The sequence below is a fragment of the Cuculus canorus genome, chromosome Z, assembly GCF_017976375.1.
Source record: "Cuculus canorus isolate bCucCan1 chromosome Z, bCucCan1.pri, whole genome shotgun sequence".
In the NCBI taxonomy this organism is placed as follows: domain Eukaryota; kingdom Metazoa; phylum Chordata; class Aves; order Cuculiformes; family Cuculidae; genus Cuculus; species Cuculus canorus.
Window position 1 is genome coordinate 42,718,797 of NC_071441.1, and position 27,017 is coordinate 42,745,813.

Genomic DNA, 27,017 nt, shown 5'->3' on the forward strand with positions numbered 1-27,017 from the left:
CAGAAATAAAACACTCCAAATTTTGTTAGCAGGTTGAAAGTTTCAGATTTTAAAAGAACTTCTTTCTGAAGGGTTCTTAAGAGCCTAGATTTGGATTATTTACATGTAAGTCGTCTTGAATCCGCTGTCCTCTATAAGATATTTATTAAAGAAACTTTTGCAGATTAGCTATCCTTTGTCTTTCATATTACAGAGTAGGATTTCTCTGCTTCTAACCAGTTTCTCTTGAAGTCCTTCATGGTCAGGAAACCCTTGGAGGTTAAAGAAATAAGTGAGTTGCCAGGGTAAAGGTCAGAACAGCACATTTCTAATCTTCTTGGACAGGGAAGTGAAATTCTCTCAGTAGCTTCAGAACACAATATTCTAGAGAGAATGACATTCTGTTCTCCAGTGAGCTGATACAATGGTTTCCTCTTGCACAAGGACTGTAAAACCTTGCTCTGATAGGGTAAAATAGGTAAGAAGAAGGGAAAAGCAAAGTTCACTCAAACTTGTTTCAGGAAAAGGAAGAAACTTTCCATGTCTAGAGAAAAAAAAAAAAAAAAGAAGACACTTTCAGTTCTGAGAGGGGGCATTAACGACACTACCTCACTGCTGATTAAGCATTAAGAAGTGTACTTTCAGAGTCTTATTTTGCACACTGCTTTCCTTATGTCTCCTGCTCACCAAGACTATGTTCACTATCCAAGTTAAATGTACCAAAGTTTCGCATCCTGAGGAATAAGAGTCTATGGAGCAATGGGTTTGGCTAGAAAAATAAAAATTGGGAAGGCAGAATAACGCCATCTTGAGCTTCCTGCAGTCTGCTCACCCCTCTCTGCCTGTGACCTTGCAACCATGGGGCATGTGCAGCCACCACGGTCTTCCTGGGACGTACGTGTCAGGCAGGGCCATGCAGACATGAAGCATACAGGCAGGGCCATGCAGACCTGAAGACTAGCAAATAACTGGCTCCACAGAGAAGTGCCTGAGCCCAGTTTGTCAGAATTTTCAGGTAAGGGCAGATGAGTCCAGTCTGAGAGACTGGAAAATGCTCTTCTCCAGCTTCACCTGGCTGCACGATGGAATACCATCCATCTACTCTAGATCAATTAGGGGTGTGTGCATGTTTGGTTTTTTTCTTTAAAGCCAAGAAACACTCTCTTCTGTGGCTTCAGTCAACACGGCAGTGGGATGCAACAGCTGATGGGAAGATAGACATAAGACAAAATCCGCTCTCTCTCTCCCCATTCCTGGGTAGGGAGTGAGGGCGTCAAGACCTAAGGTGGGGTCTTTACTGGCTTCCTCACTCCGGTCCTGCAGCAGGGCTGCCTGGCAGGAGATCCTGGAGCCCTTGTCTACACCCCAAGTCCTCAAGCATACCCAGAGACCCAAACGCCCCCATGAACTATTTTCATTCTCCTTAAAGGGGTTGTTAACCCACTGGAAAAATTAGGACCAGGGTGCCCTCAGCATGAGTAGCCTTTTTGTTGCCCTGCATGAGGCAAAACAGTGGGGTTGTCCTGCATCTAAAGCCCTTTCCACTCATGGAAGGTCCTGCAGACCCCAGACTCGCCCCCGCTGGACTTGGTAGCCTAAAGTGCCAGGACCCGTATGCAACCAGTGGATATGGGGGATCCAGGGAGACTTCCCACTCTCTTTGCCCTGTTGGCTGCTTTTTTCTTGTGAGGATCTCACAGCCCAGCATGACCACCCCGCCTCTGGCTTCCCCTGCACCATGGGGATGGCAGAAAGCCTGCAAGAGGAAGTTATGGACTACATGACCCCCAAGGGGAAGCCTCCGACCACCTGCACCCCACAGTGCTCCGGCTCACCTGGGGCCCCACCAAAGCATGGCTGGATAAAGAGGGATACCCCAAACTCCCACCTTTCCAAAGGGCAGAACAATAGGGCAGTAAAACATTTTCAGGCTACCACCATAAAGATACTTGTTTCTTTCTTTTTCCTTCTTTCTCTTTTTCACTCCTCCTTTCTCTTTCTGTTTCTTCCTGTTCTTTTCTTTCTTTTTTCTCTCCATCTTTCTCTACTTTCTCTTTTCCTTCCTTTCTTCCTTCCTTCCTTCCTTCCTTCCTTCCTTCCTTCCTTCCTTCCTTCCTTCCTTCCTTCCTTCCTTCCTTCCTTCCTTCCTTCCTTCCTTCCTCTTTATCATTTCCCCCTCACAAGTTTTGATGCCCACTCCTTCCAAAAGCCTTCCTTTTGAAATGAGATTGTTGTCTGGCGGGTGGCTGGTCGGAAGTCAGATGTTTTGGGGTTTGTGGTTGTGGGGCTGCTCTACTTTCCTTTTTTTTTTTTTTTTCTTTAAATTTAAAATGTAATGCTGAAAGACAAAGAGGTAAATTATCTGCCTCAGCAATGATGGTACGTCAAAGATTGCAAAGCCCAGACGCTCTCTTCCTGCGAGGAGGATGATTTATAGAAAATTGCAGGCAGAACACATGCACATTCTGGCAGCCTTTAAGACAGTCCCTCCCTTTTCCTTAATGTTCTTTTATCAGCTTCTTAGGAGGTGTCCGCTTCATTTGTCCGCATGAAACCAGTAGTCTTAGTAGGAATCCACAGTTTTGATGTTTTCCCCCCTTTTCCTTAAGAAGGTTTCTTTAAATCCAACAGTGCTTCTTCTGCCTAGATATTATCCTTCCTCCTATTTCTCACAGCACTTGTTTGGGAGGGGTAGGGGGGTGGGGGAGCGGAAAGGGGAGAGGAGGAGGGAGAAGATCTTTCTCCTGTTTAGTGATTAACTTGAATGGCTCAAAGAAAGAGAAGGTTTAATGGGAGAGATCCTGCCTGCGTGCTTTGTACTCACTGCAGTCTTGTGGATGGGAAGATCGGAGAGTGCATGGGTTTAACATTTGACTTGTACCTGGGTGACAGATTTTTGTTATTTTATTGATGTCATTAGCATTTCTGAATTTGGTCTTCAGCTGAGCTGGGAGAGTTCAGACAATGAAGTTCTAACATACCTGCCCTCTCCCAGGGACAGTAAAATCTGGAGTCTTAAGAAGGTCATCTCAGCTTCAGCACTCACATAAAACTTACTCGGAGCAGGGGAGGAATCTCCCCCTCCACCCAAACCGGAGATTTGTGGTTCTAGTCTCTCTTCCACCCATGCAAATTACAGCGCTTGAGGGCTTGAGAAATCCCAGTGATGTTCCAATACCAGTCATGCCCTTGTGCTCAAATTGATTTTGCCTCACTCCCTTGCATTGATTTTCTGAGTCTGCACATAACCCCTAATCCGCTCCCCACCCCCCGCCCCCGATTCCAGTGCTAGACATAACCCTAGAAAGAATCTGACCTGGTGCTGCAGGAAGACTGGGGGTGGGTGGGAGGGGGGGTGGTGTCGAGCAAAAGAAGTAGCTCAGCACAATGCTTAATAGAAATGGGACTAAATAAAAATGCAGCACGCTACAGCCGCTTTGTCTTTGTTGCTTTCCTTCATCACCAAGATACCTTTCTTTGTAAGCCTTGATCGTTAGTTTCCACGGTTTTAAATAATCAGTCACAAAGGAGCAGACAACTAGGTGTTGGAAAGCATAAAAGTTATTTTAAGTAGAATTATTTATTTTATTTTGCAGCCGAAAACGTTTCACCAGTGTAGGAAGTGATTTTGGTGCTCGGTAGTACAAGCTCTCTTTTCTCCTAAATGCTTGTGAGAAATAAAAAACCTGGAGATGACTCTCTTTATTTCTGGGAGTAGACTTCAAAATACGTGCCAGAAATGGACAATTCGAGTCTCCTTTCTCCACATCAAATGCGAGCTGGAAGGGGGATTAAAAACCAACCACGTGGTAGATCTGGTTTTATACTTTGCAACCTCCAGCTCCATTTATGTTCTTTACTCTGCTCAGGGAAGATTAGCCTCTAGATGGATGTGTCTGAGGGATCACCTCAGGGGCAGATCTGCCTGCAGAAACCGGTTTTTGCCATGGCTGGAAGAGAGCTATGACCTAGCAGAGCACTCCATCTGAGCGGCTCCCCCAGCATCGCAGGGGCTGGTGAGTGCTTCTGCACAGGAAGCTTTGTGAAGGCAACAGCTTGGAAGGGGAAGCTCTTCAGATCTTTCCCCTTTCTTCTCCTCCTCCCTGGCCTGTGAGTGATTCAGTGTCCCAAACCTTAACTTTTTATTACCACCTTCCTTCTCTTAATCTCCTTCATCTTCGACACCTCCTCCTCTATCACTACCATCTTCTCCTCCTGGATCTCTCTGCCTCCTGGATCTCTCTCTGGTTTGCTTGTTTCCTCCCTCCTATTCCACCTCCCTCTTTCTCTTTCTTCTTGCCTTTTCCTCCTCTCTTTTCTTCTCTTTTCTTTCTCTTTTTCCTCTTCTTCCCCTACACGTTGTTGTTGTTGTTAGAAAGGATTCTTGCACCCCCTGGTGCTCTTGCGTTTTGTGTGGTAGGAGAGGAGATTGTCTTCTTTCTCTCTCTCCCTCTGGTTGCTCATTATTCAGAGAGAGACACAGAGGGTGAGTGAGAGAGAGAGAGAGAGAGACGGATATCTCAGGTCATCTGCAGCTGCAGCAAACCAGTGAAGGAGAGAGAGAGAGAGAGAGGGAGAGAGAGAGGGGGGGAAAAGCAGGGAAAGATGGCGATCCTCCATTGCTGAGACCTGGCAAGGAGCACATGAGACTCACAAAACAACTTCCACAACAATAACAAGAAGAAGAGCTAGGCAGAGAGGAAGAGGAGAGGAGGCAGCAGCAAGAGCAGCAGTGCCGGGACGCTCCTGTAAGTTCTTGCAATTAAAACCCATCTCTGGTTTGGCATTGGAGAAATCATCTCTCTCGTGTCTGTGTACATGTATATATTGTTTGGTCTTTTCTTTCTTTCTTTCCACAACCTTCCTCTGAAATCCATTCATTCAATCAACGGAGGAAGGAGGAAGAAAGAAAGGAAGAAGAAAAAAAGAGAAGAGAGGGGAGCGAGAGCGGGGTGTTTTGTTTGAGAGAGAAGTCTCTTGCATGGAGGAGGAGAAGAGGAGGAGGTGCTGGTGGTGGTGGTGGTGGTGGTGGGAGGAGGAGGAGGAAGGCGGTTAATTAATTTTTTGTTGTTGCATTAAGGGGGGGGGAGATATGGGGAGATAAGTGAGATATCAGCCGAGCTTTTGGGGTGGGGGGGTGCCTAGGAGGCTATGAGTGTGTGTGCGAGGTCTGGATGGTGCTGTGCGTGTGGACTTGGATCAGAGACGGAGAGACACGGAGGAGAGAAAAGCTCCGTGCTGGCACGACACAGGCAATCGGGTGACCTCTTTCTTTTTTTTCTTTTCCTTTCTTTTCTTTCTTCCTTTCTTTCTTCTTTCCTTTCTTTCTTCTTTCCTTTCTTTCTTCTTTCCTTTCTTTCTTTTCTTCTTTCTTTCTCTTTCTTTCTTTCTTTCTTTCTTTCTTTCTTTCTTTCTTTCTTTCTTTCCTTCTTTCCTTCTTTCCTTCTTTCCTTCCTTCTTTCTTTCCTTCTTCTCTTCTTCTTTCTTCCTTACTCTCTTCTTCTCCTTCTCTTTCTCCTGCCTTTCTTCCACTGCCCTCCTGCTCACGGCTGGTGAGGCTTGGTCCCTCACCCCCGTGGTGGTGCCCCCACGGCAGCTCTCCTGGAGTTGGGATGTGGGGGTCCCCGGCGGCGTCGGGGCTGGGGGGCTGCTGGTGCCCGCAGGAGGTTGCTTGGAGGAGGACAGCGTTCAGCTGGAGAGCAGGAGCCATTACACACGCTTGTGCTCTCCTTTGAGAGAAAGAGAGCAAGAAGGGAAGAAAGGAAAGGGAAGGAGCCCACTTCTTCTTGTTCGGTTCCCCGATGTTCCTACCTTTAAACCAGGCGAGCTTTCTCTCCTGCCCCTTTCTCAACCACCCGGAGCAGCTTTATCCCCATTTCTCCCCCTCTTTCCCTTTCTTTATCTCCCTGTCCTCCATTTGCAAGCTGTCTGCTTTGGTTCCAGTCCAGGCTCCACAACACAAAGCTTCTCCTCGCTCTCGCACACATGCACACACAGAGTCTACAGGCTCTTTATGTCTTCTGGAGTAACCTTCTTCTCCCCCCGCCTCCCCCCACCTTTAGTATTTTGGTTTCTCTTCTCCACACAGAGGGATCCTCCTGGAGCTTCATGTAGTTGTGATCTGCTAGGATTTCTCTCCCCCCTCACCTCCCTCTTTTGGGGGAGAAAATGGAAAAGTTTCATTCGTTTTTCTGGTGTTTGGAAGGAAAAAGACCTTCAAGTTTGAGTGCTTTCTGCTGCTGCTTTTGTGTGTGTGTCTGTGGGGGTCTATTTGTCTCATGAAGCTGCTTGCATGTCTAAGAGGAAGTGACTAGTTTGGCAGGGAGCTGTGATCTGAGTCAGGTAAGCCATGTCATGTTCTCTAGCTCCACCAGAAAATGGAGGAGAGAGAGAGTAGACAAAGCTGAGATGGGAAGTGCTCCTAACATCGTGGATGTCTCTCCATGTTTTGAAGCTTTGCTGGCAGTAGCTGGCTTAATCATGATTTTTTTCCCTAAGGTTTCTTCAGTTTTTTCAATGTACAACATTATGATGGGTCTTCTCTCTGACTTCATGCTATCAGGAAATGAGGATTGGAGGAAATTACTCAGATTCTCTTTCACACAGGGAAACACATCCTCAGCCTTTTTTGCTCTCATGCTTTCACGCAGAGGTCACCTTCCTAGGTATTTTTCTTTGGTTACAGACCACAGAATTTAGAAGGTTGATCAGTTGGCCAAAGAGATAGTGCATATATGCATATATTTATAGATTTTTAAAATCATTTGGATGTAAGTGAATGCAGCTTGAGGCTGCTCAGGTTCTTCCACAGAACGTCATGAAATGTCTTTTTTTTCTAGGTGATGATGGTGTGGCCTGATTTTTGGGATTTTTAACGTCTGATTTTCAAGAGCATTCCTTCTTTTGGATGTATTTTAATTTAAGATGGAATATTTCTTTCTCCCCACTCACAAAGTTGCATTAAAACGATACTGGCAAGCTCTTAGTAGGTTCCTCAGAGCATCATAACATGCATAATTTCTCTTGGAAAAAAAACAAAACAGTTTCCACAACTGTCTTATTGGTGTCCCAAAACATTTTTCTCTGAAAACTTAATGCAACATTTTTGTTATGATTTTAATGTAATTATGGAAACCTGAGATCTTTAAAGTGAGGTAGCAGTTGAGCAGGATTTTTTGGGGCTTTTTTTTTTTTTTAAACCCACCTTTTAATCTGAAATAATTTTGAGCAGACTCAAACCAGGCTTTGCTCTCTTTTTCTACCAACCTAGATTTGCACATCAGTTGCATAGTAGATGCAGTTCCTCAAAAAATTCAAACTACATGCTGAAACGCATGAAGGAGACAGGAGGCTGCAGTGCTACCGGGCTTGAAGGCACAGCTCCATAGCATCAGTAATGTTCATACAAAGATTACTTTGTAGAGTTTGAGAAGGAACTTGTTACATATGGGTGGTGTAAGTGACAGGGTAGTGAACCTGAATCAGACCAGCTCCCAGATGTACTGAAAGAATAGCAAGACTGGAGGATCACAATGACTGGCGATGATTTTGGGGTCCCACTGCTGCAAGGTTAAAATCACTGACCTGGTTTTATTTTTGCTATGTAAGAAATATATAATCTAATATACTTGGGAAGCATTGTCAGCTATGCATTTCTTGCTGGTGTTAACCAAATTACTGAGATACCTTGGTCGTCTCCATCTTGCAGAAGCTGGCCATGGAACGTACCATTTCAGGTATGTTTAATCTTAGATTTTCAAAGAGGGAGATTTAACTTTGGGGGCTTTTTTGTTGGGTTTTTTTTGTTTGTTTGGCTGGGGTTTTTTTTGTTTTTTTTTTTTTTCTGCCTCTGAGGTGATGTTCTTTGATGCACTTTGCAACATCTTCACAGGTCTAAATCAGCAGCCATGGAAGAAACTTGAAAAAAAAAAGATTCCCACTGATCTTTCCTTGTTTGGTCATATCCTAAATGTCCATCCCTTGTATTAGACGGCTGTATGGAGTCTTCTTAGGTATCTCCTTGTATTTCGTAGTTCAGAACTGTGAATTGCCTCTTATTTCATAAGAGATCAAATCAAGGCTTGCACTACAACATGTCCTACAGATATATCGCTATAAAATATGTCATGTGCAACCCAAGAATAAATTAGAGATTTAAACTGAGGATCTTTATAGGAGGGTCTCTTACCCATCTACTGTGGTGACAAGACACCCTAGAAAATCAAACGTTATAGCAATAGTTTGAGTTCCAATGACAGTAGTGCTATTCCATGGGGTTTTTTTCACTATGAGACTGAAACCCTTTAGAGAATTATATTCTTGCTAATGTTGCTTCTTGCTGTAGTTCTACTCAGACTGAAGTTCACCATGCCGTTAAAATACTAGTTAAGGGACTGATTTTATTCTTAAAAACAAAATAATCTTAAAAAAAACCCCCAAACTAATGAGTTTTAAAGGACTTCTAAGAAAGATAATCTTAATTATACATAGTGTTGACTAGAATCTTTCTTTTAATCAGGCATAAATTTCTTCATTTGGTCAATGGCTTTCAATAGCTTTTGGGTTGTGGGCACCCAAAACTTTTTTTCTTTTAAAAGATGTTTAAACAATTATTTGGTTTCTTTATGGGTTTTACTGGGTTTATAATGGATTACATTGTTGGAAAATATAAAATTTCCTGGAATTACAGAATTTCCTTCCATAATTTTTTAAAATTATTTTGTTATAAGAGGAAAACTAAAAACATTTTGTGTATGCTTAGACTGTGAAGAATATGAGCATATAATCGGATACTGGAAAAGGAAAGTAGAACAACTGCGGGTAGAAATGGAAGAAAAAAGGATGATAATTTCAGTGATGTTCATAACAGTTTCTTTACCGTTGTTGGCTTTCACTTAAAGGCGGGTTACCTTTTATGAAGACATGAGTGATTGAAAAGAGCAGATAAGTGTTGGGACAAGAACTGTGTTCAACATAGGTGTTTAGACATCTGACAGATGTTACTATGGGCCCCATGTAATGGACAAGTTTAATTTTAGACTTAAAAAGGAAACAGGAAGAACTGAAGGCTTATAATGGTAACAACTTATAGTGTGAAGAATATTACTTCAGAAAAGCCCAAAGATATCTCTTAAAATTTGGAATGCCCAGAAACAAGAGTAAATGATTTTTTCCTACTGGGTATTGCTGTTATTTCAATCAACGTGTGTAGGGTTACTACTGAGATGGCTCCAGCTCGCTGTAATGCTTTCTCTGCATGGTTTGTGGATAATTTCTTAAATTGAGCAGAAGAACACTGCCTTGTAGTAAGAAATTCTGAGGGGAAAGGTCTTGAAGGTGTGAAAATAGAGAACAGTTTAGTAGTATTCATTACGTAGCATTGACCTGTTAGGAAGCTATTACTGAAGTATAGTGAAGTACTAAACCACTAAAATCCATTGAAATACTAAAAAAGTGATTTGATGAAGCATTACTGATAGGGGAAAGAGACCTTTCATGATCTGTCAAAACAGGAGCTATGAAGTCCAATATGTCTTTTTGTCATTTAATGTAGTTTGTTTATGCTTCGTTGTACTTAAAATACAGGAGAAAAATAATATAAATGTTCTCTTCACAGATAATTCCGTATTTTGAAATTAAATAATATATCTTGTGAACTTGTTCGGGATGAAAATGGTATGCCACTAGTGCCAGACCTGTATGGTTTGCTTAACTTGCCTACTTGATCAAGATGTGATCAACTGTCTACTTGCTGGCTGCTTTAACTATGTTGAACTTCTTCAGTCTAAATGCTTGCTTGCTTTTCAAACAGTTGCTTCCTTCTAGAGTACAAACAACCAAGCAATCTGTCTGAAAGGGTTTGTTCAATGGAAATCTTTCAGGTAGTGCTAGAATACAATATGGGCCTGTAGGTGGTGAGCTGGAGGTCTCTGAAGTGTTAATTGAGGAGGGGATGAGAAATGCCACCTTACTTTTCAGAGAGTAAGAATAATTTTGAAGGATAAAAAGAGTATGATGAGAATGAAGGCTACTTAAACATCTCCTAACCTGTCCGAGAGAACAGCTCAAATTGTTTAACCAAGAGGTGCTGGAGAAGGTGGTGTGATACAAGTCTTCAGCTGCTGGCAGAGACACAGTTAACATTGTAAACAGTTGAACTTCAGCATGGCAATTCTCCAAATGAGTTGACTGTTGAAAATAAAATGTTCCAGAAGAACTGGGAGAACAGGAAAGAAGTTAAAATAGCATGGTTTGTATGCCAGTGCTGAAAGAAGAAAAGGGGGGAGGAAGGGAGATAGCTCAACTTATGATAATTATCTTGTTGGTTGTAGTGAAAAGGCATTAGTAGAAGTTTCCAAATGAGGGGACTAGATTCAATAGAATGCAGGCTTCATTTGTCTTGATTTTGGAAGTATTCTTTTGCTTTCAGCTTGTGTTTGGGAAGTTGAACACATAAGTAAATAAAAAGTCACATGATATTGTTTTGGGTTTTATTCCATTTTGTTCTTTTAACTTTAAAAACAATACCAAAGATCTAAAGTCTGCCCCTCATCTCTCAGGTTTTATGAAGCTATGCCAGATGTTGCAGTACAAACACAACTCTGAAGAGGTTTGAAACAGGGGATTTGAGATGGGGAAAAGGGAGTCTTTATTTCTGGTATCATATGTTTGAAACATAGTTTTATGTACTTAATTTTTTTCTGTATTCTCTTCAGCTCTTCAGGAGTTGAAGATCTTGGTACAGTTGTTTTGTTCAGCTTGAGGCAGTATGTGTTTCTGTGGTGGCTCAGAATGTCCTTGCCTAATCACTGCTTGAAGGAACTTTAAGCGGTGTTTGAAAAAAGAGCCTTCCCTCATCATTGGTTGTAATTGCTTTGTAGTAAATTTTAGGTCACATTGATTAGCAGAACATCAGTCCCAGAGTAGCAACAACTACACCTTTTATCTCCTGCTGATCTAAAACACGCTTCATTTTTGGCTAGTCTTTGCAATATAATAATGGACTTCCACAGCTGCTGTCTAGGAGGAATACAGTAGGGTTTTGACTTTTTCTTTGGAGAAGATGGTAATATCATCAAGAAAAACAATTAGTTTACATTCAGTTGGTAATTTTAAAAAGATGGAAATGAGACATCTCAGGATATGCAGTTATTGAGTGAAGTCAAATACAGTCTCTTTAAGAATACAGGTTTAATAATGTCAGCATAAAGAGCTGTAGGCGCGGCTTCAGTGTCACGGGTGATTAGGGTGGACTTACTGAGGGCTTATCAGGGTAGCAATCATTGCAAGGCTAGTGTGTTGAGGACAAATAATTCTGAGAAAATACTTGATTCACTGGGATACTCCTGTTAGTTTTGAAATAGTTAAATTAAGAATTTGGTTGTTGAAGTGTATAACATCATGGTGGAAGATAAAACAATCTAATTGGGGTTATGCAGAAAATTGGAGGGTTACTTCAAGTCTTCGGGAGAAGCTAGGTTCTTGCATTGTGTGCCTGCATCTTCCCTTCTCTTTTCATGACAGGAATATGCAATTAATAACGTGCCAGTCATCTAGATAATGGGTGCTCAGTGGCAGTGGATAGTGTATTTGCAGCACTTGTGACAGGTACAATCTCTGTGCTGACCTAAAGATTAAGAAGTAGGATGTTCAGCAATGGCATTACTGTTGCTATTAAAAAGTACTGGAAAGGGGCTTGAGAACCCCAGCTGCTGCTTGGTGGGGGAAGTTAGGCCTTCAAAGGAGACAGGGATTAGAGTGTCAGGAAAAAAGTAAATGGTAGCATCAGCACAAGTAGAAAATAGGCAGAGCTATTCAGCAAACAGAAAAGTAGGCTAAGGCATGCCATAATTATGTGTAGTGGAAACTTGCTGCTAATAGAGCAATTGCGTGGGGTAGAGAGGCAGGAAAATGATTTTTCGAGACAAAACAATGCAGACATTGCAAAGAATGATATAGGAAAACTGAGGATTCAGTGTGCTCATGATAATGTGAAAGAGAAGACTTTCTTTTGAAAGATGCTAAAAATGGAATCTTCTGATGTACATGTGGTCACTGTTTCCGTGGCCTTGTAGGACAATAGGGGCTTCTTTGCACTGTGCGAATGAACAAACTCTTCCTTCCCACTTGAAGCTCTTAAGGTTCAAATAGTGCTGCTTCAGGGTGGTATCAGTGGTTGTGGAAAGAAGTCATCACAGGATAGTCCTTTTGGGAAGAAGATGGGTCATACTGGATTGGACTGTTGTCATGCAAATAGATTCAAAATACAATAGCTACTTATCACAGGACCCAGACAAACAACATTCCTCTCACACATTTACCCTATACCTCTCACTGCTGGCAAAGGAAATAGCAGAATGGGGGGATGACACCCAGAATCTGTGCTCCAACAGGCCATATTTTGAGTTTTCTCCTTTATGAAGTAAACAAGGTAGCTAAGGGAAGACTACAGGTGCAGGAAGATTTCAGCCCAGCATAAGTGTGATATGCAGGGTGGTGCGTTTAGATTCTCATGACCTTGAGTTGCTGAAGACTTTAATTCACTGTCTATCTGGGAAAAGGATCACAAATAAAGACCTTGCTGTAGTCCAAATGCCAGAATTCAGCTGTCTGATGCTGAAATACCTTTTTTTTCCTTTCTGCCTTCCTCTTGTTGATCTTAAATTGATGGCTCAAATAGTTCCTAGGCCAGAAGTTCTAGATGGGTTTGTTGGTGCTGGTTGTTTAGCACCTTCTTCCTCCTGTCCTTTTTGTTATTTTTTAAATGGAATGGACACTCCAGTCTCCGTTAAACTGATGAGAGAGCTTGGAGGAGTGCTGGTCTTGAAGTGGATGCAGTGAATCAGACATGATTTTTCAACTCTAGTTGAGCAAACTGCTTCTGGAGATAACTTACAGAGGCCCCTGAATATTTGTTTATTTTAACTCAGACTTGGATTCTTCAGTTCCAGTCAGACTCTGCTAGATTTGTGGGCATGTGGCTCTTTATAAGAGAGGTTTAACCTTCTCTGTCCAAACACTAAGAAGATATAGAATTAGCATCCAGCCCCTGAAATCTTGCTTTTAATTTTTTAAATTCCTTCTGCCATCCATCTCTCTGTCCAGTAAAATAGATATAATTAGGGATCTTGGAAATAAGACCTTGGGGCTGAATTCTGCTGCCATGTTTGTTGAAACACATGGATATGTAGATAAGAAAATAAAAAATCTCCTTTTGTAGTGGCTTTAACATGTGAGACTGGAGACCTGCTCTGCTGTTTGTAAACACTTGGAAACTGGGAACTAGGGTTACCTGCTATTTTGTTTCTATGTCACTGCTGTCATTCTGAACAATCATTTGTTCTCAGTTGTGTTGCTGCTTATGGTGAATGTGGAAAGTCTGGGAGGCAATGGCCACAGGAGTCATCCTGTTTCCTTGTGTGTTGTGTGACAAGTGGTACTGTTAGAAAAATAAATAAATGTCAATATGAACAAATTCGATATGATTTCTCTCCTTACCTCATTGGAAGCTCCGATCTTGCATTTCATTTTTTTCTCTTCCTTGTCTACATCTGGGTGGCTCTGGCTGCAGTATATAGGATCGCCAGCACTGGTGGGCTCTGAAACTAGGCTTCTATCATGCTCAACTAAACAGCTTTACAAGTGTAAAAATGTTAACAAATGGCTGATGAAAAGCTAGACAGCTGTCATCCTGGTTAATTGAGTTTCTTGACTGCTGGGTTGTCCCAGCCCTGTCAGATGGCTGTGTCTTGCAGCTCTGTGAAGAAAGGGATTGGGTTCCTGGTCAGCAGTGCATCCCAAAAGTTGAATTCATGTAACTTGAAGTCACTGTGGACTGGTTCCTTTTGGTCTAGGTGACCTTTTATCTTTGTTGGGGGAGGGCAGTGGGGAGAAAGCATATCAGCTTTCAGCTGTGTCAGGTCAGACGGAGGTCAAGTTCTCTTGTCTGTGATCAAGCATATGGCGTAAAACAGCCCAGTGTGCAATAAGACCAAGACCTGGGGAGAGAACTTTATCAGGCCTTCTGGAGGTAAATATGAGTGAAGGCCATGTTGTGAATTGGCATATATGATGTGTCTCAGTTCAGGGCTTGCAGGACTCGTGTATTTAACCTTTTGGTGGTGCTGGCTCCTGCCTGGTTGAGAAGAAGCTGTTTTTCTCCAGAGCATTCGGATTTCTCCTACCAGTTTATCCATGCATGTTTGAGACCTGAAATCTCAAGATCCAAGTGCATAACCGTATTACTCACTAGTAAGTCAATATATTTGGGTCTCCCAGCTGCATGAATAAATGAGATTACAGAGGTGATAACATACTACAATAAATTTTGCATTTCATGCCCTCCACAAATGTGTTGCTCTCCATCCCACCATGGAGCAGGAGAGGAATACAAGATCTTCAGTATGTTGTCCCAAAGAACCACATAAAAACTGCTGAGGTTGCACTCAGAAAATGTCTTTCAGACCAAATGCTTTGAGTGAGAAGTTTCTTGGCAGGGTGACAGACAGGTTGACCAAAGGTTGCATGTGGTGTGCTCTTGCAAAATTAACAAGAAATGCTTGTTGCCCTCCATGGTTCTTTAGTACTTCCATAGATTCCCCCATGTTACTTCAGTGGTGTACAGGAATATAATTTGTTTGCTGGTATTCTGGTCTTATCTCTGAAGATATTTATTTTAAGAATTCATGTCTACATAGGTTTGTTAATACTGTACTGTAATATCAGATGGGCTGCTGAGACCTCAAGGGAGTGAGCAATCTATTTTTAGTGTATTTGAAGGGTAGATGATGTTTCAGGTTGTGGAATGACTTTCTGTGGGACCTGTCACCATATACTGAAGATTTGTATGTCATGGCAGTGGAGGACAGTCATATGATGATGAGGTAGTAACTTAAATGGGACATAAAAAAAATTCTGCTCTTTGGGGAAATTTTAAAGATAGGTGGAGCTAAAATGCCACACAGTCTGTTCCCTTGCTTGTTTCCTTGATGTTCTGAAGACATCTAATCCACTTTACAGGTGAAATAAGCAGCCTGTTTCTGAGCTGAAGGCAGTGCCAGCTGATCTGTTGACATCCACATTGGAGGGTTATTCGTGTCTGAGTAAGAATTTTAGTAATGGGTGACCAAAAGACTGTTTTAGTTTCCCAAGTGATGTGAAGAAGGTGGTTTGTGATCATCTACATCAGTTACAAGTGGGAAGTTGGATAATAGCAGTGTTGTCTGATTGAAACATATTTGACACCCCATCTTGCAGAGATTGGGAGCTGTAGGTTGAGAAGATTGCCTCAACAAATGTGTGCATGCAGCAATATGAACAGTGATTCCAGCCTTGCTTTGGAATCACTGCAGAGTAGTGGTAGCCGTGAAGAACAGATTGTAATGATTTATTATGGTTAGACTTTCTGTGGATTGGCTTCTTATTTTCTTTGGAACGCAGTAGAACTGCAACTTTTACAGGATTCTTCTTACATTCCTGGGATTTTGTTTTGTGCAGGCATGTATGCTTTATTTATCTGTTTAACAAATCCTTGATGCCACTGCTAGGAACATTTAACAAAGTCTTTTTAATAGGTTAGACCTCAGCTACCGTTGCATTTTCTTGTTACTGTAGTAAATTTGGCAGATAATAGAAGATGGGAGCTAAAGCCCTTATACTGTAAAAGCTTATTCATGAGAATAGTTGGTGAGATGTGATTTTCAATTTCACTGTAGCTACTCCCGAGAGTAACCATTCGAAGATTAAATCCTTAGCTGCATGGACCAATTCTTGTGGATTTTTCAGGGAGGTATTTGGAGATTACATCTTGACTAGAAGATACCCTTAGCTTTCCTCAACTACCATCTGCATACATTAGATTTTTATTTGTAGTTGCATGTGAGGGCATGGTTGTAGCTGATTCGCAGGAGGCAGTGGGATCATAGTCATTAGATAATTCTTACACATGGATTCATACGCTCCTTTTCTTTCATTCTCACTCTTTGTATTTTGACAGGGAAGGATGTATAAGTACTGAAGTTTGGTTTGAATTAATGCTGGCATGTCACTGAAATATGATTTAATACGAGTTTGTGGATGTTCTAGTGAGAGCATTCATGTTGCTGTACTATCTGTAGATGACCTTCGTGCATTCTGAAGGGCTATCATGAACTCTGATCTTTTTGGAAGCCATGGTTTTTCACACTATTTTTTGATTAAGGAATTACTTTGAATACATACTGATATGGTAATTGCCTCTTCAAGACTGAGGTGCTCTGGATCAGGGAAAATGCAGGAGTGTGTATCTTTGCATATGTGTAAATAATGCAAGTTGCTAACCATGTGGTTCATGCTGCTATGGTAGTTCATCTGGCAGATCATTTAAATATTTACTCCAAAAGATCTTGTTCTCTCTTGGTGTGAAGTAGCATTTCCAGTTATTTTTAGGTCATTTTCATCTTAGCAATCCTGTTGGAGATAAACCAGACACAAGTGCTGTAAACTGTCCCTGCATTTTTTTAGAAATTAGTAAAGTAAAGTTTGATGATTTGGTCCCAAGAGGACAACAGACCATCTGGTTAACAGAAGGTTAGGCCAAGTAGTACATCACTAAGAGTGCCACTAACCAACCCATAATATCTAGTGGTGTGTCCAGTTGCTGCATGTATTAAGCATTGAAATGGTGCTTTCAGATCTGCAGAGCCAGCAATTCTGTTACCACTGTTGTGACGCAGGGGATAATTTTGTTGGGCAAGCACCAGCATGGGGGTGGATCTACAGTACAGGATGTGTAATGTCAACATGAAGCATGGGAGCTGGCAGTAAGAAGGAAAGCAGCCATTTCATGCCAGTGTAGGAAGCCTAGATAGATTTTTCACTTCTGCATCTTGTCCTTTTATGCTGATTTCATACTTTGTATTAAACAATTACATTCTGCTTTGTCATCTGAAAACTTCAGCCCAGCAGGGCTTAATTTCTTTTTCTTTTTGAACCTGTTTAATTTTTTTTTAAGGAAGTGAAGTGCACTCCAAAAGCAAGTCTGATGGATTATAAAAGAGGCCGGGGGAGGCTGAAAGGCTAAGCAGATCTGGAGGAAGAGAAGAGTTCAGTCATGTGAAAGTCCTGAGCTTCAGATGGAGTTTCATTGTAGATCCTTTTGGCTCTGGCACAGAGACAGTTTGGGTTTTTTTAGTGTGTTTTTTTCCCCCCAAAAAAAGGTGTGGCGGTATCTTTCTGTTGCTGCAGCCTGGAAAGCTGTAGAATACCAGAGCTTTCTTCCTGATGGGCACGACAGAGCGGGACTTCATAATCGGAGCTCTCACGGTTTCTATTGCCTGTTCAGCAGGATTTTCAAAGAATTATATTACAGCTTCCCTTCAATGAATCCTTGTCTTAGATGCTGTTCTATGGTAGCAGCGCAGAGGTATGACTTTCTTCATAAGTTCCTAAGAAGTGGAGTGGGAGTTTGGGAGTAGTCAACCCACAGGTATGTTTTCCCAGTTGCAGTTTGGTGATGGGAGGTGGGGATGCATATAAAATGTAGCTTGTGTGTGAAGACTGCTTGCTCTGTTCTGCAGTAACTTCATCCTTATGCAGTCCCCCTTGCTCCATTGGCCCCATTCAGGGTTTTTTTTTTTGGTTGAACTATGGGAGTCTAACACTTCTCCATAGGGCATTTGCAAAGGAAGAATTATGTGAAACTCAAACACCCATATCTCAGGGCAGAACTTTTTTCTGATTCCATAGATAACTCCATGTTGTGGTAACTGTTTCAGCATCAGAAGTATTGAGGATGCAGGCAAATCAAGAGACTTTTTGTAAGGTATGGTTGCTCTGTCATGTCCGTTCGTGTAATTTCCCCTGCAGGTTTTATTTTCTTGTCACTGGTAATTATCTGGGTTTTGTAGTGGTGTTAACCAGTTTCTAAAAAACACTGAGAGAACATTCATCAGAAGTATTTCTTCATATGCAAATAAACAATGATCCTAGGTTTTTTCTGCACCTTTTCTCACAGAACATCTCTATACTGCAAAGAAAATACATTGTCCTTGACTTTCATATCAAAAAAGGTGCTACTTGCTGAAGATAGTTTATTATAAATAACTACCAAGATGATAATCTCACCACAGCATGCTTGGCAGGCTTCCACTGAGTTAGCCTGTTTCAGCAAGGAGCAGTCGCTTAGGATACAAAGCAATCTGCAGGGACATATGATCACACACATTGACTGTTGTCTCTGTCATCATGGATGCCTCTTCATTTTCTGTGTCTGATAATTAGGAACTGGAGTTATCTGGTAGACCAGCAGGATCTAACACCAAAAAAATTGACTTGTGTTCCCATCTCACAAACACCAGGTTGCAAAGAAGTTCTCATTTATGGAGGCACTAGTATGAGAATGTCTGTTGGACATGGTTGTGGGTTTTTTTGCTGGTTTTGTTTGTTTTATTTTTGATGTCACGAGGATAGATGTGACCTACTGGGAAAACTCTTGATACATATGTGTTCACAGCAGAATTTTCTGAAATGGTGCTGAAGCATAAGTCTACCACAGGCAGTGCTGTACAGAGAATTTTTTCATGTTGTTTGGGTAAATAATGACTTCAAGATCTCAGAATGTTTGGCTTGGTTATTTTGTAGGAATGCTGTCTAAATGAAAGACTATGATAAAGAGGTAAAGGGCTGTATCCGTTTTTCTGAGGGTATTGGAAGAGTAATATTAATACCTATGCAGTCTAGGTGTCAAGATTTGACTGTAGTCACATAGTTTGATAGTGACTTCTTTGAGTTTGAAAAGTTGATAGTGTTTTGTGGTACATGGCTGATGAGTTATGTTATTGCATCAGTAGTGTGATGGGGATCACTGGCTGTTTGCATGCAAAATTCCTTTCAAGTACAGTGCTGGCAAGTGTTTGTTGTTTTATTTGTTTAGAAAGAATTTGATCAGGCCATGTCTACTGCTTTGTGAACAGTATAATATGAGTCAGAGTTTTTTCTAACCTTCAAGTAACATATGGATTATGTTCCTTGGCTCTTGATGCTTCTCAGAGTCCTAAAGACTTATTTTTCAAGCCTGAGTATCTGTGGTATGGAGTGTGATATTTAGTGGAAGCAATTGGTAAGATTGAGATGGAACAAATTAAGGTATAAACATGACATCATACTTTTTTTCCCACCTGATTTGACAGATCATGTTAAATCTGGTACATATCCCAACAAGATCAAGGAGAAAACAAGACCTGACAAACTTTCCCAACAAGATCAAGGAGAAAACAAGACCTGACAAAACTGTCAGACTTTTAAGCCTTAATTAACCACTTCTTTTTTCCAAACCTTGCAAGTCTTGGGACTTGACTCTTCACCTTGGAAAGGAATTTGCCATCCTCTGAAAAGAGAGAATGGAAGAAGATAGAGAGGTGGTAACTCTTCATCTAGTGGTGATATCCTTCCCCCCAAGATCTTCAAAGGCAAATTCATGTGTTCTTGGCTCAAATTTTGGGAGTAGATTAATGATGGAATGGGTTCTGCTTGCTGATAAGATGAAGAAGTCATTCAAACTGGTTCCTGACGTTCAATGACCCATGCATGATTGTGGAACGTTCTTCATCTGTTAACATCTGATCTAGATGTCTTTACACTTTGGGATGGCTGTTCAGAGTCTGTCATTTCCAGAAGCCACCTAACTCGGGTGGCCTCGTGGCTTTAAAGAAAATCCTGTGGAACTGTTAGTTTCAACCTTACTGAAGGACACTTTCTGGAGAGCTAGCTCATTAAGCAAGCTTTGAAGGGTGTGCTTTGCAGAGCAGCTTCCTGTTATTTGGTTAATGGCTGACCTAGTTCTCTTGCCATATGCCTTCTGGAATGCATTCTAATATAAAATATGTGCTAGAGCAAAACTAGGATAATAGGAGAAAAGTCAAAGCCTTTATGAAGCAGAAATCATATAATGCTGTTGCATCTTGGAGGGTGTTGTCATCGTTAAAAATGGCAAAATCTTCATGGCGCTTTATTGGTTCTGATCGCAAACTCAGGAGTGTTAATCAGACACATTTATGTAGTTTTTTTCAGACTGGCCTTGTACAAAAGGTTTGTATCAGTAATTCCCTGTGCTTCATATGTGAAATTGAAGTTAGGGAGTGAAGTACTCAGAATGATATTACAGCTGTGAGGAAAGATAAGATTAGATTTGGCTAAATGCAGGAGGATTTTTGCCTCTATGGTAGGTGTTTTTTTCATTGCAAACCATGAATGAGCAAGTTTTTTTCCTCTGTAAATGCTAACTAGAAGCCAGAAATGGGGATTCAAGCTTTTACTGGTATCAAAGATGACACAGCATATATACTTAAACTTAAGCAAAAATATAAGAAATTTAGAGGTATTAGATAAAATTTAGCTTCCAACTTGAATGATCACTTTCTGACCATCTGAAGTTGTGAAGAAACTATAGGCTGTGTTTTCTGGTTAATAGCATTTTCTGCCCTAGGAAAAGAAAGGGTGTGTGATAACAACTGTTTTCATTAGTAGTGTGCATTATGATAGAACAAGAGGAAGGGAAAAGTAAAGCCAGGCTTTGTAACGTTTTGAGAGCTCATGACTCTATTGGTAGATGTGGTGGTATATTACACTTCTGTCAGCGTGGGAAATTGAGCTGCTTACCAGGCATACTGCTTTGAATATTCATATAACCTGGAAGTGGCTAACTTGTGTCACTTCAGTTGCAGATGGCTTGCAAGCAGTCCAGGTGTGAATTTTGGGCAAAGGTATGTCAGCAGTGGGGACAGCCCTGTTTGTCTGAGTGGGAAGAAATAAGCCAACAGGAACTGTGAAGGCAGCTGTTGCTGATAAGTATGGGGAGTGCCTAACCTGCAGAGAAGTGGTGGGATGTCTTGAGAGTCATAATCATAGAGTCATAGAATCATAGAATCATAGAATAGTCTGTATTGAGAGGGACCTTAAAGATCATCTAGTTCCAGCTTGTACCCCTGTAATTCTTTCAACTTGAGGCCCTTCACGTGCTTCTCATAACTCTGGGCTCATTTGGTGAGGCTATGAGTATTTTGGCTTATTTGGCTAGGATATGTGCAGTGACAGCATTACACAGTTTCCCCTTCATCCTTAGTGCATAACATTGAATGATAATCCTGTATAAGTCCTGAATCTGGGAGAAAACAAATAGCAATGTTTTTAGTAGTACACAGTGTGTTGCATGAGCTGTAATCACGTTGGTCATGAAGAAAACCTCTGCTTGGGCGATTGACACAAGAACAGGTATTTGTGCAGCCTAGTCAGAAAAAAAAAAAAAAGCTTCTCCTGCAAGATCAGACAGATGTGACGCTTCAGCAGGCTGGACAAATAAATGGAGGAAATGGCCCACCTACTCTTACCCATTGTCTCAAATATGAAGGCTCATAGAGAAGAAAATGACATTGAACAGAGCTTCTGAAGGAATATCCGGTTTGTGTTCTGTGGGAAGAGAGCAAACAGGAGTACTAGACATCCTCTGCACTGGCAGGCTGACAACCTTGTAATAGGAAAGTGTGGTAATGGACTACTAGTATTGAACAAGTACTTTCTCTTCTGCAGGCTGCCTAGAAAATCTTAGCTGGTATTAGAAAGCTGATGAAATGTCCCAAGGTTGGAATATGGGACCAAACCTACCTTCAAGAAAACTCAGTGGGTGTAGAAATCTAATTAATTTTGACCTGCTAGTAAAGATTGATTTAAGACTTTTTCTGTGCATAAGGAATTTCAGAGTATTTTCCTATTTTATTTTCCTTTTCCTGTCTCCCCTGAATATCTCTGCATTCTGGGATAGCTCTCAGTTGTGTTCCTGTTGGGAATTTTAAGTAGGGAGAGCTGTGCTGATCAAACTACTGGGACAGCCAGAGTTATCTTCTGCTTAGGAGAATCCTTCTGTTTCTCTTGCTCTAGCTGCCAAGCTGTTATAGCCAAATTAACCCAAGTGGGATTTTAGTAGCAAGCTCCCCTTTTAAAGGCATAACGAGGCCAAGGAGATGTTAAAAGAGAGGGAGCAGGACATGGATTTTTGATAAACTGGCTAGAATTTGGAGTTACGTCACATTCCAGAGTTTTAATATTTGACTTCCAGACTCAAGGCAGATTTCAGCTAAGAAATGAGTCCTTTAGAGAGGGATGTAGAAGTTCTACTAGTATAGTGGGTATTACCTTTCTCCATGGTCACTGGAACTAGAAATTGCTAGTAGTTAGGTTTCTTATGATCAGAGTACTTTTATGTCAAACCAGTTTTCTTTAAAATCAAGCTTTTCTTGGCTCAGAGACCCACAGCTGTCATTTCTTTAACAAGCATGCTATTTTTCTTTCTTTAAGTTAATGGAGATCAGATTCGTATCTGATAACAGAATGAGTCTTAGTGATCCATGTGATCCATTCCATCCTTTGTTTTCCCACAATGAATGTCAATTCAAAAGAGAAGTAATGAGTTCCACAGGATGCTGACAGAGTCCATTGCTCATGTCCATTGGGGATGAAGATGCTGCTTTAGAAGCCCACTTATAAAAGCACATCAGAAAGTTACCAGACTTACTGAGTGAAAACCTGTCTTGAAACTTCTAAATGTGCGATGAATGGGCTGCCATGGTTGGCATGCTTAGTATCCAGCAGCAATTGTGAAAATTCCCTCTGTTTATTCTTAGGAGAGAATTAAAACCTCTCCTACAGGTTAAGCCACGCTGGATTTGACTCAATGGAACATTCAGCATGGGTTTCCAGCTGCTGTGACCTAGACAAAGTACTGTTGTGGAGAGGAAATAATGATAAGAGTTGCTCAGTGGCTGAACTCTTATAGATTATTGCCTCCTTTACTAAATCATCGTTACACCATATCTAATCTAAATTAGCGTTATTTGGACAGGGTGATCAAAAATGCATCTGGCTTGCATGAAACTTTGAACAAGAGCAATGTGCTTGGTTTGTTAGTCATTCAACAGGTCAAGTTAGGTGATATATCTGAAGTAATGTGGCCAAATGTTGGATTTTTTAATTTGCCCACTATACTTGAAAGACGTAGATCTTTGGTCTGTCATCAAATGTTCACAAAGGAGTTGAGCTGAAGAAGGGAAATAATCAAAACATGTATTTCTACAACATTTAGATCTAAGTCGAACATCTTTTGTGCTTTTTTCTTTCCCCCATGTAAAAGGGATAGAGAATTGGGTCAATTATTCACGGATCATCCAGATGGAGGAACCTGCTTTTGTAGCTCAAGGAAAAGGGGACAGTGGGATGAGAAAACATCATGCTGAGAGTGCAGGGGAATCGTAGACCTTTTGGGCCATTGGCTTTTCTAGTGTATCAGAAAAGACTTCTGGGGCTTTCCATGACCAAAGTAAATAATGACCTTGCTTTGATAGATCAAACAAATAACACTAATGTTACGCCTTTGAGAGCCCTTGATCCCAAAGAGAAAAGCAAGGGTTTTCCTTTTTATTTTGGACCTATTCCATTGCAAATAAAAGCATCGCACAGGTCAGACCAGAAGGGTATCTGACAGGATTTAAAGACACTTTTCCTTTTTCCTTCTGTTCTCTACACCAAATTTGTATTTAAAAATATATTGTCTATCAGCTCCTCATTCAGCTTATAACTGTAATGGACAGAAAATGTAGAACAGAAAATGCCCTGTGACTCATTGAAGAAATATCTTGGCTTTGTAGTCTGTGTGGACTTTCAGAGTCCCGTCTTCCTTTTAAGTCAGAAAACAGCTATCCTGCAAAGTAGTTGATGTCATTCACAATGGTTAGAATAGCTACGTGGACTAGTACAGCATTTAGATGTATAAACACTGTTGTCCCTCTTCTGATAGGTGCAAGTGCCGCTTTTGGAATACTAAATCCATTCCTGATGTTGGCACGTCTGTAAAAGTGAGTGTAGAAACACTGAGGATAGTAATGATTTGAAATCTGGAAAATTGTGCTTCACAGTGACAGCTTTCAGATAGTCCATTCCTCCCTTTCAGAGGTTTTCAGAAGTGTCATTTAGAGGACTGAAAGCACTTAATTTGCCAGACTATGTCCAATATTATAGGAATCTAGATTCTATACCAAGCTGTAACAAGATGCAGTGGCTGGAATCTAAGACTATAAAATGTTTGCTATATAGCTAGTTCTTCTAAATTAATAGTGGGAAAAGATTAAGAGCTATTGAAATGACTGACGCGGGCTCTATGGATAGTACTAAGGCATCTAGCTAAAGTGTAGTATCTCTTCAGGTGCTGTGGTAGGAGACAGACTTTTGACTGTTACCATTGAGCTGAATGTGGACAACTGTCTAATTGTAGGTGAACTTCGAGCAAGATGATTCCATCTGCCATTATCTCATGTGAGGTCAGGGATTATCTTAAAGAACGGCTGATGAGACTGATGTAAGTTGGAGGTGACTGAGTTTTACATGCAAGAAGACTCTTTCTCGGCTGGCAAAGAAAAGGGAAGCAAATAACCAATGATAAGGCTGTCTGCAAGTTTGTAGTTGCCTTTTATGCTTGGTTATCTGTAAAAGGTTTTCCTCCATTTCCCTGTCATAGGCTTAAAACCGTGGACCAATGATTTGTGTTTTGTTCTCAAAGTGGAATCTGTGCACAAGGTTGGTGAAAGCCGCCTTCCTCTTAAAAATTAGATGTCTTTTCCTGTTGTCTCAATAGTGGAAAAGAAGAAATGGAACAGGGTTTTTGTACTCGTGATAGAGCTACTATAGGCTTTCACATTGTGGTTTCTGAAGGACAGTAAATGCCCCAAACAGAAGATCTGTTTTCCTCTGGACTCTACAACCCAGCACTTCTAGACAAATCAGAAGACAATGGGAGAATGAAGAAGTTCAGGAATGAAGATGGAGAAAGAAGTCTGAGATGTTTCCTCTGTTTCATGGTTTTAGAAGGAGTGACTATTTTAATCTGTAAGTAATGCTGAGATAGTGGCTGTCTTCCATCAGGAAATGCAAGTAAAGTTAAGATAAGAAGGTAACTTCCTCTTGGCAAACTTTTCCCTCTCCATTTCTTTACCATGTTCTGTGTAAAATCTTTTCTCCCAGGCATGTGTGCAAAGCCTTCTTGTCTTTAACTTGAACGCTTCCTTTCTTCTAGTAATCAAGCCTACAGATAAAGCCCCTATATGCTCAGCTGAAAAGGAAACCGCTTTTTTCTGATAGTGAAGCTTTACTGCCAAAATGATCTTGTAATGCAGGTGGCTAAACGTATATGATACAAGTTAGTTTGTCAGCTTTGGAACATGTCTGAAGGGCAGGCTTTTCAGTATGGGTGAACTGTAGCACCAGTCCTGTGATTAGCAAGTGTTGTTCTGCCTCCTTCAGCTTCTGAGACCTTGAAGATCCATTGCAGGTTCTGCTTTCAGGTAAGGAGAAACTTACTCCTATTTTGACCCTCCACTTCATGATAAAAGGCTTTAGTAAGTATTAAGCCACACAAAGATCTGGTCCTTAGCTAGGGAAAATTGGCAGAACTCCAGCAAATTTTAGAAATAAAAAAAAAAATGGAGAAATCTCTGAGAGCACAGCAGTTACTAGGATTTGCACAATATTCTGTAGCTTGTTAGAATACAGGATCAGGAAGTTGGAATGACTCTGATGGCTTAATCTTTCTGTGATCTCTTGGTGTTTTATGAGGCAAAAATCTTCAGAAGAGAACTTTGCTCCTGTTCTTTTAGTGGTATTGGCTTGCATGGCTTTGTTTTTCTTTGAAAACTGATAGCAGAAGACTATCCAACCTTCAGGAGTGGAGCCATTCTATGTGGGGCTGTGGAGCAGGAGCCAAAGTTTAAAAATAAAATACCAGGCTGCCTTCCTGAGGATCCAGACATAGCATATACACACACACGCAATATCTTGAGTGGCCACAGTTATATCAGTTACTGAGTTCAGAGCAACAGACAATGAGACCCAAAACGAGAGTCTTGTTCCTCAGAAGGAAAAAGGAAGAATTGTAAGACTCCTCCAGCCTCAGATACCAGTTTCTGGAAAGCACGAAAGACCCTTCATTACTAGCAGCATTTACACTAAGACCAGATGACTGTAAAGATTCCTGGTGGTGTCTGCTGTGTCCCTCATTTTCTTTGCCCTTCTGAGTAATGGTTCTGGGCAGAGCTGCTGTTTTTTAAAATGTCCTCCTTTCTGAAGATATAAAAGCAGTAGCTTCTATTTCATACTTAGTGCTGAAGGACCAGCACACCAAACGTGTTCAGGAGAAATGAAACACCAACTTCTTTGACTTCAGAGCTACTTTAAAGATACAGATCACCAGTATCATTCTCTGCTAAGCTGTGGAAATAGCAGATGATGAGTTTGCATCTTCCCAGAAGACCTGGAGAAGAAGTGGCCTACAGAGGAAGTAGTAGATAGACCAGAAAAAATGTTTGTTGCAGGAAAGTAGAAATTTAAGGTTTGATGCCAGGAATACAGCTTGGAAGGTGAGGTAAGTTATGTTAGAAGGGAATGATTTTTTGAAAGAAAAGGTGGCACTATTCAGACAAAGTCTAAGAAAATTGGAAGATACAACTCTTGGTCGCTTGCGAAGGATGAAAAAGGTGAAAGATTTAACCCTTTTTTGCCTGCTTCCCCAAAATGCAGATCAATTTCCAGACTTTGCTTGATAATGGTGGGCTAGGTTGACAAGAGTGGGAAGTTAAGAGTTCCTCCAGTGGAGTAGTGTGAAGCAGCAGGGAGTGTGCTTCTCTGGAGTGACATGACATAAACTGTGTGCAGGTAGCAGCTGTGTAGCCTGTGGTTTTGACTGCATGGAGTGGGCAGATGCAGTTTCCAGGAAAAATCCTGATCCCCAGATGCACCTCACAGTAAATGCAAACTAGATTTTTAGCTAGGCTTCCAGCTGCAGCAAGTATGTTTGCATATCTCAGTTGACAGCTACAGGGGAAAAAAAAATCAAATCCAAAGAAGAGGTGTTACCACTTTATATCTCTGCCCAGGCAAAGTAACAGTCGCAGCTGCCCATGACACACTTGGCTTTTGGCAGAGCTCAGGCTGGTTCTGGTCTGCAGACATAGGATGAAGCATGC

At 41.2% G+C, this 27,017-nt stretch overlaps 1 protein-coding gene across 8 annotated transcripts in view; it reads left to right on the top strand.

Annotated features, from left to right (window-relative positions):
• Positions 1-4,136: 4,136 nt before the first annotated feature.
• Positions 4,137-27,017, top strand: part of ZNF462 (zinc finger protein 462) — a 94,713-nt gene continuing 71,832 nt past the window's right edge. The window contains exon 1 of one of the 8 annotated variants that reach the window (XM_054055039.1): positions 4,137-4,727. The gene's annotated coding sequence lies outside the window, so the exon portion shown is untranslated. Of the gene's footprint in view, positions 4,728-6,818; positions 7,716-27,017 lie in introns of those variants that run through there. The other 7 variants (XM_054055038.1, XM_054055034.1, XM_054055032.1 and 4 more) reach the window with 7 other exon arrangements.